The 13,743-nt window shown below is 41.2% G+C and overlaps 1 pseudogene; it reads right to left on the reverse strand.

The window, feature by feature from the left end:
- Positions 1-4,745: 4,745 nt before the first annotated feature.
- LOC149257401 (sterol 3-beta-glucosyltransferase UGT80B1 pseudogene) lies at positions 4,746-6,085 on the reverse strand (annotated as a pseudogene).
- Between the last annotated feature and the right edge of the window lie 7,658 nt (positions 6,086-13,743).

A 13,743-nucleotide genomic window follows, 5' to 3' on the forward strand; every position in this document is an offset into this window, starting at 1 on the left:
CTTCTGTACCCATGTTCACCTGCTTTATTTTTACCGGTGCAGTTATGTCAGGGTCTTCGATCAGTGGCCCTTGAACCTTACGATAGCCTTCAGTTTCTGGAATGTTAACTTTCCATGGATCCTCGTTGTCTTCTTCAGTTTTTACATTATAACACTCCAGCGCGCAGTTTAGCTGAGTCACCCATTCAAGTTGAATCAATTCTATTGGCTCCTGAGGTATTTTAAAGATAGCTTCTTTTACTTCTTGTAGCACGTCATCAACAGTATCCTACCAACGATCCTCAAACTAAAGGTTTAGGAACCCTTCGCGCAAGATGTCCCATTCACTCATCCCATGATGGACCTCCGTCTCTATATACTAGTTCATGGGTATAATATCTAGGGTATGACAGAACAGGTGCACCCACTCAGGTTGTGGCTCTTCCCCATAGACCTTTATCCACTTGGTGAGGTGTGCACATGGATCACCACATCCATCATACTTGTCTTTTAATCACATATTAGGCTTCCCAAACCACATGCACATCATCCTCCTGCATTTGTGCCAGTCCTCAAAGCTTGGTGCACACCCCACCACTTCACAGTCATAGCGCACAGTACCCATTTCAAAGCCTCGAAACGTTGCTGTTCTGACACCTCCCTTTTGAATCTATTCAGCAAGGCATCTACCTCGGTTAACCCATCATACATAAGTAGATCCCTTACGTCCATTGATACGTAGTGCAATGATCTTGTCATCATGTTGCAGTTTAGCGTGGTTATCTCATGTAACCAGTTCTGCCATCGCTCTATCTCCTCATTAGAATTCGATGTACAGGAGCTTTCGCACTCCGAAGAGATTCATCCATCCACAGTGGGATTTACCTATTCTTGCTCTCACGTAGTGATCTTGTAGATGCAGTCCAAGTTGTTGTCGCTTTCACAGTCATGCATTGGCTCCATGTAGCGTGATCCATCTACAGGGTCCAAAGGTACAACTATGCGTAGAGACTTTTTTCAAAAATCATCTTGCGCTTCTTCATATTTATCACCCCGTTCATGTCAGTGGCCCAATCTATCCCTAATAGCATGGGGTAGGGATTGCTATCATCAACAATCTGTATCACTTCAAAATCTGCTAGTGCGCTTGCTCCTTCAATATCTACGGTGATTCCCTACAATCTTCCCATAGGTAGGATATTTTGCTAGTTTGCCATTCACAATTGGATAGGAGACCATTATAGCATAGGCCTTCCCATGCACTCCCATGTTTGCTTCAACAGAACATTCACATCCGAACCTAGGTCCAAAATCACTTGGTCCATCTCATATTCCCCAATTTTCACGGTCAACCTCATTTCTCTTCCCGTCCTTGTCGCGTGCTTTCCAACCTTCCGGACTATGCACGGTTCTCCGGAACAGTCCCAACACATCTATTTATAAGTTCCTGTAGTCCCTTTACAACCTTGTTGTCGTGCAGCAACTTCATGCATGTTTCCAGGAATGTCATGAGCATCGATGGGTCGATTTCTGGCTCTAGTCTATCTTTACTTCCTGAAGTGGAGGCATCAGCGATGCTCTTCCTAGCTTCCATGAAGGTTTCCTTAGTGTGCTCCAAATAAAACTCTGGTTCTTTTGTTAGAGCCTTGTGAACCCAAGTACTATCTTCAGTCTACTTTCCTTTGTCATCCCCTATCGTAATTCCACTTTGGAGCACAATGTTTATGTTAGGGTCTTCCACACGTAGCTCAGACCTCATAATTTGCAAGTTCTGAGTTGGGGGAGGTTGGAGCACTCCCTTGTCGTGCAGCCTTGCTATCAGTGTGGGACAATACTCTATCTCATGATCAAACAATTTACAATACAAGCATGATGGACACATCATATTCGTACAATCGCGGGCATAATTTCTTGGCCCTTCGTAATTGTAACATATCAGCTGTTTGCGACCTCTTCTAGGTCCTCATCCACCTCGGCCTCGTCCGCGCCCCTGAAATCAGGTTCACGCCATCCCTGCATTCTGGTCAAGGGGCCATGTTTTAGCCTGAATTCTGTAGGTGGGAGTCCTATCCATCATTAGTTCATAGCTTCTACATGGGCGCTCATCATGTCCCACTGACCTACAAAATTACAGAACAACTGTTGCGAATTTTGCGTGTATTTTTGCAATAAATGGCAGTTGTTCGTAGCATGCTTTCCTCCTATTTGGAAAATTGCGCACCACAACATAGGCATCATGCTAGGTCCTGCTTGTGCCTCTGGTCTCAATGACATTGGTCCTCATCTCATGTGGTAATTCGTGAAAACTGGGCACTGGTCCTTGTCATGACCCTGACCCTTACATTTAACACAACATACCTCATCACACACCTCTGGGCGAGTTGTCCCATCTTGTTTCAGAATCTGCATCTCAAGGCACAAGTTTCTCAACTATGCATGGATCTGTTGAACTCCCAGGTTAGGATCCTGTATCGGGGTCTCATGCAGTCTCATCGTGATTTCCAAGGCCTCGGCCTGATTTGTTAGCCTCTGTTGTGACAGCGCATTCCTTAAATGCGGCGTTAGCGATGCTACAAACAATTTGTGGTGTTTTCCATCCTTCAAAGTCATGTTAGCTTTGCGAATTCTGCATTTCAGTCTCTGATCCAACTCCCAAGGGGTTTTGCCTAGTAGCATCGTGATCTCCATAAACCCAATGATGGACTGTGCCTCAAACTTCAGCCTGCTAAATTCTCTATTCAATGCAGTTTGGATATCCGTGATTGTTATAACACCGTTTACCACTCTTGGTATTTGTGATGTTTGGTTTATGGCCTAGGGCAACCCCTCCTTCTAGACTTGGTCCAAATATATTAAAAACTATTTTTTATTCCCTGTACACTACTTTTACTTGAGATAAAAGCATGTACACGCAGGTAATTCAATACCCAACCCGTATTATTTCCCAATTGTTTCCCAACTAAAAAACTAATTGGGAGAAGTAATAGAATTCTATGGGAAGGCCTAAAGGAGGAAAGGAGATAGAGTTATTATACTAAGATTATCCCTGACTGTGTCTGATGAATCTTTGTGCCTCATGCACTTCCCCAAGCTTCAGGAAACCCTTGTTTCCTTGATTATAGATTGTTAGCACTCGGATCTGCCCTAGGCTGAAGAAGGCAAAACTCAAGGCAACATCAAACCAAGCTCAGCCTCGTAGCTAGCCCTACGAGGACAGGAGAGGGATCTCTCTGGGTCTATCTCGATAAAACGAGCAATAGGGTGCGAGATGACTTAAAATGGGAACCGATTTTAGGCTAGTAAATAGATAAGAAAGGGTATTTTGATAAATGACTGCGTTTTCTGGGTAGCGTGGGATCAAGAACAGCATGAGCAGAGAGATTAAATATGAGACACAGATTATCTCAGGAGGCAAGACAGGCAATAAATTTAGCATTCAATTTTGAAATTATATGGAATGAAATGACTGCTGAGGGGTTGACAAGGGCAATGGACGAATCCTTATCAAACAGAAGAAAACACAGAACATGAATGCCTTCCCAAGGCAGAGCAGTAAACTGGATTCTGCCCTTCTCACTTAAAAGTATTCATTTAGAAATGATTATGAAATGAAATGTGAAACATAACAAGCTACATATGAAACAAAGGAAAAGACAAATGCTAAATTCACACCACAAGAATCTCAGGAGTCAGAGTCGTATCTTTTCATTAAATCCCTGTCAAAAACTGTACAGTGAAGTTTTCCTTCACACCTCTCCCACTATTTTCCAGAACTCTCCAACCTCTTACCCAATGACCTTCAATACGATAAATAGACTCACTATATCAAAAAATGAATCGACTCAGAATATGGGATGATTTAATCATTACTAACTGAAGATGAAAAGCCATCCATCGCTAAAAGGAACATTGTTAGATTTTTAGTCGGATCTGAAAAATGTGACATCTGTAGGTGTGAATCCCTTGAAATTGTAACTGAAAACAAAAATAGGCCCCGTGGCTTATTTCTCTGCTACAGTTGATTGTCATACATTTTACATTTGTGCGTTCGGTCTTTGACCATTTCACTTTCCTTTAGCCGCTCCAGTGGCCTTGCTCGCTTTTCAAATTCAATCTCCAAAATAACCTCCTCAAACCTTCACTCTTTTCTCGTAATTTCCTCTCTACTTGATTTCGAAGCTTCAACCAATTTCTTGGCAATATTTATTTTTTCGCTGCAAGCTTGTGCCTTTTGATGGATGGCATCATTGCTTTGCCTTGCAAGTTTCAGCACTCTTCTTGGTATTATCATCAGCAATCCTCTTCAAGTCGTTTCAATGAAGACTCCAAATCTGCCTTTTTCCTTTTCGGCAACCTCCCTTTGGTGGAGAATGGCTGGGTTTAGAATGAACTTATATGTCCGACACTCTCCCAACAAGAAATGATTACCGCGTGTTTCCCTTCTCCTATTTTATTAACGTAGCCAGGATGGTCTTTTATAGAAAAGTGGACTGATTCCTTTAAAAGCAGCCTATGTCTTTCTACTTGTTTTACTAGCTTCCACTTGTCGTATGGATGATGTGATTTGTGGGTAACATGAGTTTCTCACATTGTGCTTAACACAATGTTTGCATTCTTAAAAAAAAAAATCGTTCATCAGGTGGCGGTGCTTTTTGATACTGCTTTATCTGTTTCCCTTTCATAGAAACCTAGATGAGGAAAGTTGTATACAATTCTATCGAAGCTCCTCTTTCCTATGATATGGTGCTTTATCCATTTTTGTTGCGTCAACACCATGAAAATATTGTTGCACCAAGGCATTCCAACTCTGACAGTGTTATATGGATTGTTATATACGAAGATAACACTCTCTCGCTACTATCTATAGAGGTAGGAACCATATTTTTGCAACCTGCTCTTAAACCTGCAGCTGTTGTGTCCACGCCACCATGATGAACCACAGCACGACACTGAGGAAACAACCAATCATGTGGAAAATCCTCAAGAAGGAAGACATAGTCAGGAATTTGATGATGATTCCCACAGTTTCCCCATCCTTTGTCAATAATTCCTCTCTTTTCTGTTGATTCTAATTTTTCAAGGATTATGGTAGTAGCCTTTACCAGATCTTCAAGAGGCCTACTCCCAAAACCCACATACACGGGCGCTGGACTAGCCTGCAACCACTACAGAAATTCCTGACGAGGGCTATAATTAATTCCCAAGTTCAAGAAACAGAAACCAACCACGTCCATTAAATGTCCCTAGTCATTTTGCTTTCGGTACAAGATGTGGACTCCATATGCATCCTGTTGGCAAGTCTGAAATAGATTCATGGTATGCACGTAAATATCGAATAGGAGGAAGCTTCAGTTTCTTCCTTCTGAAATCATTTATGATACTTCTCATCTCCCACCATATTAATATGTCTGCAACTAGACTCGATAGCCAATAACCAGCACTTCGTGATACTAGTGCTAAAGGATGAGGAAATTCATTCATGAGCATCCAAGGCATTGTAAAGAAGATATGCAAAGACACACAGAGAGACTCTACCATATGTACATGTCCATATGCAGGAGGATTCAAAATTATTGCTTGAGCTCTGAAGGGAGCACATGTGTCAATATCCAGTTCAGTACATGCAGGTGGCAATGAATTGATGGTGGCCTTCAACTGTTTCCTTTGAAAGGAAATTTTTGATGGTCCTCTTGCTCATAGAAGCATCAAATTGAATTCCTGTAGGTGATTCCAATGTATCGATGGCCCCCTTGGGAAACATTGATTACGGCAACCATAAATGCATATAAACCAAATCAAACAAAAATTCTAATGAAACAATCTGCAATCACACTAAACATTGTCAAAAGGCGATTCTCAGCCTTACAAATCCATTTGGAGCAAGAAATTTGTGTTTTTAGAGAGCAGAGGCGAAAATTTTTGTTCTAGCTTTGTGCGCCGTGCACTCTACCCAGTGCACTGCGCCTAGTGAGTGCATCACACCAGTGTATATTTGTACTGTGTAAAAGCACCCAGTGCACCGCGCCTGTTCAGTGCGCCGCGACACTATCCAATGTGCCTCGCAGCTTGCAAACACCCAGTCTACCCTTCTAAAATGCAATTTCATCCCTCCAGACTTCAACTCGGCTTTTATTTTGGGCGTTTTGACAATTTCTTGTTTGATAATTGTGAGAGGTGCTCAAGGTCTGCAAACATTGCCTCTGAACCAGTGATGAACAATTTTATCAAGGTGTTCAATCATCCTAAAACAAAATTGGCCCCCACCTCCATGGAAAATAGAAATGCATAAGAAAAATCACATATTCTAAATCGTGAATGATAAAAAAACCTTCTCTAGAAACTTATGGTGGCAAAAAATGCATGTTAAGTAGAGGAGAGGTGTCACTCAATGTTTATGAGAAGATCCATTGGGCAGCACATCTTCCCCCAGCATTTCATCTTCAATCCCATCAACATTTTCTTCAACAGCTAAGGGCATGGTTTTAACCAGATTTCTATACTTTAGGCTGTAAAACATCTCTAGATAACGGCGTGTCTCTCGTCTTTGGACTTTGATGGGTCAATATCACCAGAAACCACAACAAGGTTAGCCAGCTCCCTCAGGCTTTTGTTCTTTGCAAACCATTCAACCAATCTTGTCATAATTTTCACTCGGTCGAGTCTTGCCATAGAAAATATAATGGGTTTTTCATGGTCATTCAAGGCACACATATGTTCATCTGTCTGCTCAGGATTAAACAAGAGTTCCTCAATTGAATCATGTAAAGTAGTAAGGCGGTGCTGCTTTTCTGTGTAAGGGAAATAAATCTGCATGTCTGCTCCAGGAGAAACAATGTTGAATTTTGGATCAAAAACATAAATTCCATTAACCACACGGTAGAGACCAGGAAGGGTGAAAGCAATGTGGCTTTCATACTGTCCAATAGTATCCTTACTTCCTACAATCTCTTGATATGTTAGTGATAATGAAATCTGCGTGATTCATTGCAATTAGATCTGTAGTAAACTGGCAATAGAATTAGTATTTTTCCTCAAAATCCCTCCAATATATGTCTAAATCTGGGTATTTCATCCTCTCCAAAGCATGAGCAATGTTGCACTTAGTAATTCCTTGTTTATGTGCCATCAAAGATGCAACTAAATTCCCATCGTTGTAATTTCCAATAATCAGATCAGGTTGACCTTTCAGCTCTGCACTTACTTCATTTGATACATCATGTGCATTTGACAATGTTTCAGTTGTCAGTGAACTTGGTCTCAGATTTCAAATTGTCCAACTTCATTCTTGTATGAGGCACTTCTGGACAGCTACAAGCCACACAGGGTTCACTTTCAAGATAATCACCATCAAACCCCACCAAATTGCTAAGCGTGTTGTATATTCGACAATTAGGATGATTTGCCAAGAGTTTCGTTTTGTGAATGGAGCGTATCATAAAACAAGTTTGACAATTTCTTCTTCAAAACAGAGTTTTGAAGAAGAAATATCTTTGAGCATTAATGATGATGAAACTCTTGAAATAAGAGACTTATTGAACCTCTCTCTGGCCTGCAAGCGTTATTTCACACTTCTGGAGACAAAACCCTGGACTCAAGGATTAAAATGACTCTTTTTGACCAAAATGGCATTTCATGACTGCAAATGATGAGAAATGAACCTTGGTGAATTTGATTCTGACAGAGGACTGACAAGACTGAGTCTAACATTGTCTCCAATTGGGATGGCAGCTGCCGCTCCGTGGAGGTGCCAAGAACATCAGATCTCTGGGAGAGCTAGACATTGCCTTCGTCCATTGGGCTATGGAGTCCATTATTCCGACAAACCAACATGACTCAATTTATTGACTGAAACTTGACTGAAACTGACTCAATGCTAATTGACATGATTGAAAAAACTTAACTCTAACAAACTAACTCAAAATACTAAGAACTGAACTTAAAACTTAAAGCTTGGTGGCAGTACATGTCCACCTGTGTTTCTTACGAGACAATATATCCTCAAACTATATCAAAATGCCAATGCAACCAATCAAGAAGATGGCTTCTTGACTGATTCTTCCTATCAGATCTTCTGGTCAACAGTAGATGCTTGTAACTGGGTCTCCAAAAAGCTAATTTACCATGATCTCCTTCATCACTGAACACTACCATAATCACCTTCATTGCTGGCTGCAACAAACTCGCTAGAGGATCTTGAAAAACATGAAGAATTGCCATTGCCACCTCCTGCTGAGAAAACGAGATGTATTTTTCTCTTGCTTCTGATTTTTCTTCATAAATAAGAGCACGTTCCTGGTCTTCAAAAAATTCTGAACAAGTAGATGAGCAGATTTCCTCTTCAAAGAACGTTTCAAAACACGAAACATATGAAGAAGAATATGAAATGGAATCCATAATGGTCTGGTTGGCTATAGTCTGGATATATTTCTAATCATCTTGACATTATATGACAACCAGATTCCCATTACATTCATCACATTCATCAATCATGAGAAAAGCAACTTCAGATGATTCTTGAAACTCAAGCATGACATCTCTATCACCTATCATAAATTCATCCAGAGAAACTTTTTCACCTACTTGAACAAAGATATCCTCTTGTTGTTTGTGAATTGACTGGATTACCTTGGTAGGAAGGTTGTGTTCTGATGAGATGAGGGCAGTTAGGCCTATAACTCTGTCTTGTTCATTTGAGGTAGCCTCAACAATGGAATTCTCTTCTATGAGATCCGGAACAACTTGTTTTTCCTCGTCACAATCCATCTCTCGGTCTGGTTTATCATCATCATTTTCGAAGATTGGAACATCATTTTCCTGCGTGTCCTCTTTTATTTCAACCAGATCTGAAATAGTACTTCTTTTTTCATCATTTTCAGTCATATGGAAATCTTTAACCTGCTGATTTTGATCCTGCTGCAAAGTTTCCTCTAAGAGTTCTGTAGGCTGCTGAAACGGATTTTCATATAATGCTTCCATGATTTCTTCGTCCATAAAATTATCATCCTCATAGTATTTTTCAAGGCTCTCAGTAAAACCATAAGCATGCTTGCAACAATCCTGAACTAAATTTAATGATGGATAAGATTCTTTATACTTCTCAAAGAATATTGAATGAAAATTCTTTAGACAATAAATGGAAGTAGGTGGCAAACTTTCATACCAATATCGGGCTTTGTCTTCCAGAGTAGCCATAAACATTTTCATCAAACAATCTTTAGGAAAATCGATCTTTAATTTATGCACGTGAATGTGAAATTTCACCAGATGAAGAGCAACGTCATTACCTTCCACATTTCTGAACACAGGCTGTTGGAAATAATACTGAGAGGGGGGGTGAATCAGTATTATCTAATTCTTTTAATAAATCTTCCTTATTTGTTCTTTGAATTATTTTGCATGTCAGTACCATAAAATAATGAGCATGAACAAAGAAAACAGATAGTCACACCAAAGAACACAAGATGTAAGGTGGAAACCCAATGTGGGTGAAAACCACCTGCTGCAATATGTCTCTATCTTCTTTCAAATTAGAAACTCCTTTTACAATGGTTTTGTACTGGTGCAGTCCTTTACCAGTACGCAGGCTGCAACCTGCAGAGAGCTACAACTCTCTCTCATTTTCCAGTCTCTCCTGGAAGGGAGCTACAACCCCCTACTTCTTTTCTTACAAGGACCACTTTTCATAAATTTTCAAACTGGATCCATAAGCATCAAATGATCATCAAGTATAAGAAAATCACCCAGTCAACTGTAGTAACCAGATCAACAATAATAGGACCAAACCCAGAACACAACAATGATAAACAAAGATTTTAAGAGAAGTAAGCACCCTGCTCAACTGCTCGCCTGCTTACGTAAGCACCCTGCTCAACTGCTTGCCTGCTTACAGTACTCACCCTGCTCAACTGCTTGCCTGCTTACAGTACGCACCCTGCTCAACTGCTCGCCTGCTTACGTACGCACCCTGCTCAACTACTCGCCTGCGTACCTCGCTCTGAGTCCATTGAACTGCCTGCGGACCTCCGCACCTGCAACCCTTCTGTGCCTGCGTACCGGCGCACCTGAAACCCTTCTGTGCCTGCGTACCGGCGCACCTGAAACCCTTCTGTGCCTACGTACCGGCGCACCTGAAACCCTTCTGTGCCTGCGTACCGGCACACCTGAAACCCTTCTGTGCCTGCGTACCGGCGCACCTGAAACCCTTCTGTGCCTGCGTACCGGCGCACCTGAAACCCTTCTGTGCCTACGTACCGGCGCACCTGAAACGCTTCGTTCCTGCGTATGTACGCACTTTTCACTCACTGTACCTGCGTACCTTCGGGCATTGATGATTTCAAGACTTCAGAAATAACCTAGACAGTCAGATCTACAGATCTAAACATGCGCCGAAGAGATCTCGGTCCATCAGTAGATTCGCCTTATTTAGATCTAGACCAGATCTAGCCCTCATAAGATATTCAACCAAAAACATACTCAAGCCAAATGATCTCCTTTGCTTTATATGGGAAAGCTCTTCCTTAAATCATGGATCAATACCACGAGCTGACACCATAATAACACAATACCGTCGGCTAAATACAAAGAGTAAAACATAAGAAAACCCCACATGTGAATTTCTTTACCTTGAAATGTGTGCACTGGGGGTACGCACCTCCTGAACGGGATAACTGCGGGTATGTACGCACTTTATGTAACACTGACCTGCGTGTACGCACCTTATGTAAAGTGTACCTGCATACCCCTTATTTTCTTCAATATTTGATAGCTGATCATCAATCTCTGCTGCTGACTTGAAGTACTGTGATCTATCACCTGAATGGGTTGCCATCAAGGACAACACTTTAGCCATAATGCCAACAATCTCCCCCTTTGGACTTGATGGCAACCTCAAAACTTCAGCTTCATTCTCCCCCTTTGACATCAAGGGCAAAGGGTTATGCTCCCCCTAAGAACATGCTCCCCCTGAATATGAACCAGATCTGCAACGAAGAACCATAATCCACCATGAAAGAGATAGAGACATATTGCAGCTACTTCCAAGATCTCCTTCTGCACATCCTCCATAATGCCAACAATGCATTATATGCTCCCCCTGAACCTGTACCATCAATCATAAGAGGTTCAGCAATAAGATGATGCATCAACAACCCCCAGCTTTTGCTTGAGGTATTCAAAAGTGTCCCTGGGCAATGGTTTGGTGAGAATATCAGCAACTTGTTCCTTAGAAGGAACATACTCCAACTTGACCTTCTGTTCAAGCACTTGTTCCCGGAGAAAATGATACTTGATTGGTATGTGCTTGGTTTTTGAATGCATAACAGGATTCTTTGAGATGCTGATTGCACTTGTGTTATCACATAAGATGGGAATTGGTGGTGTACAAGTGATTTGAAAATCCTGCAAAGTCTGCATCATCCAAAGGAGTTGGGTGCAACAAGATGCAGCAGCAACATATTCTGCTTCAGCTGTAGACAAGGCAATCGAACTCTGTTTCTTGCTGAACCAAGATACCAGTCTGGAACCCATAAAGAACGCACCACCACTTGTGCTTTTCCTGTCATCCACGCTTCCGGCCCAATCTGCATATGTATAAGCATGAAGTGTAAGATCTGTATCTCTAGGATACCATAAGCCATAATTTTGAGTCCCTTGAAGATATTTGAAAATTCTCTTCACTGCCTGAAGATGAGTCTCCTTCGGATTTGACTGAAATCTTCCAACTATTCCAACTGCATGCATGATGTCCGGTCGGGTACCTGTCAAATAAAGTAAACTTCCAATCATAGATCTATAGGTTGGTTGATGTACTGCTGCAGATTCATCATTTGCACTGAGGCTACATCTTGTGACCATGGGTGTACATACTGGTTTTGCATCTTCCATACCATATTTCTTCAAAATCTGTTTGAGGTACTTGGTTTGAGATAAAAAGATTCCTCCTTCTTTTTGTTGGATTTGCAAACCAAGGAAATATGTCAGTTCTCCTAGCAAGGACATTTCAAATTCTTTTTGCATGACCAAGGCAAAGCTTTGACTCATAGCTTCTTCATTGCTCCCAAAAATAATGTCATCTACATACACAACAAGAATTAGCAATTTGTCATTTTCAACTTTTATATAAAGATTGCTATCTGCTGATCCTTTTGAAAAGCCTTGTTGATGAAGATAATTGTCCAAACGGTAGTACCAAGCCCTTGGAGCTTGTTTGAGACCATAGAGAGCCTTTTTCAATCTGCATACAAGATTTGGATCATTTCCAAGAATGAACCCATCTGGTTGTTCAATGTACACTTCTTCTTCCAAGTCTCCATTCAGAAAGGCTGATTTCACATCCATTTGAAATACTTTGAAGTTTTGAAAACTTGAGAGAGCAAGGAACATTCGGATGGCCTCAAGTCTTGCAACAGGAGCAAAGGTTTCTTCAAAGTCTATTCCTTCTTGCTGCGCATACCCTTTACAAACAAGTCTGGCTTTGTTTCTAATTACTTCTCCATTTTCATTCAATTTATTTTTGAAGACCCATTTTGTTCCGATAACATTCTTATCTTTTGGTCTAGGAACCAGCTCCCAAGTGTTGTTCTTTTCGATCTGCTCAAGTTCTTCATCCATTGCCTTCACCCAACATTCATCTTTGCATGCCTCTTTCACATTTTGTGGTTCAGTAGAGGAGAGTAATGCCAAATAGCTTGAAGCTTCTGCAACTGTTCTTCTTGTTTGTACACCTGCTTCTTTCTGCCCCATAATCTGAGATTCTGGATGATTCTTCTGAACATATCTGGATGGAGTCTTTTCTTCTATTCTTGTTTGCTCCTCTAGTTCTTCTTGAGGTTCTTCTTCTTCATCATTCTGTCGTTGGGGGTAGCCTTCATCTTCTTCGATGTCTTCATGATGTACTTGCCTAGGAATGTATCCCTTCTCATCAACCACTACATCAATGCTGTCAACAATTCTGCCAAGTCTTTTATTGTAGCATTTGTATGCTTTGCTATGTGGAGAGTAACCAAGAAGAATTCCTTCATCTGCTCTAGGTTCAAGTTTGCCAAGTTGCTCATCAGTATTCTTGATATAGCATTTGCTCCCAAAGATTTTGAAGTGCTTTACCGAAGGAGTCCTACCACTCCAGATCTCATGAGGAGTTTGAGTGCTGTTCACCCGGACATTTGTTTTGTTGAGAATAACAACTGCAGCATGTGCAACTTCACCCCAGAAAGTTGCGGGAGTTCCTGACTCATCAAGCATAGCACGAGCCATTTGTTGGACTGTTCTGTTCATTCTTTCCACAACTCCATTTTGCTGAGGAGTTCTTACTGTAGAGAATTCTCTTCTTATCCCATGTTCTTCACAGAAATTGAAAAATTCATTTGAAGTAAATTCCCCACCTCTGTCGGATCTGAGGCACTTAATTTTGTGACCTGATTCATTTTCAACCAAGGCTTTGAAGGATTTGAATTTTTCGAATGCTTCATCTTTGTGCTTCATAAGTCCTAACCAGACAAACCTGGAGAAATCGTCAATGAATAATATCAAGTATTCTTCTCCTCGAGGTGTTCTTTTCCTGAAAGGACCGCATGTATCTGTATGTACTAGCTCAAGAGGCATGCTAGCTGATCCTTCTTTCTCTGGAAAGTTAGTTCTGGTTTGTTTTCCAAACTGACATGATTTGCATATGGTGTTGTCAGGAATTTTGATATCTGGAAGATCGCGAACTGCCTGATATTTGCATGCTTTCCTTATTTGTGAAAAGCTTAGATGTCCCAACCTCCG

This window comes from Pinus tabuliformis, chromosome 6, assembly GCF_031772625.1.
Source record: "Pinus tabuliformis cultivar Carrire ecotype Pingquan chromosome 6, CPIR1, whole genome shotgun sequence".
NCBI lineage: Eukaryota > Viridiplantae > Streptophyta > Pinopsida > Pinales > Pinaceae > Pinus > Pinus tabuliformis.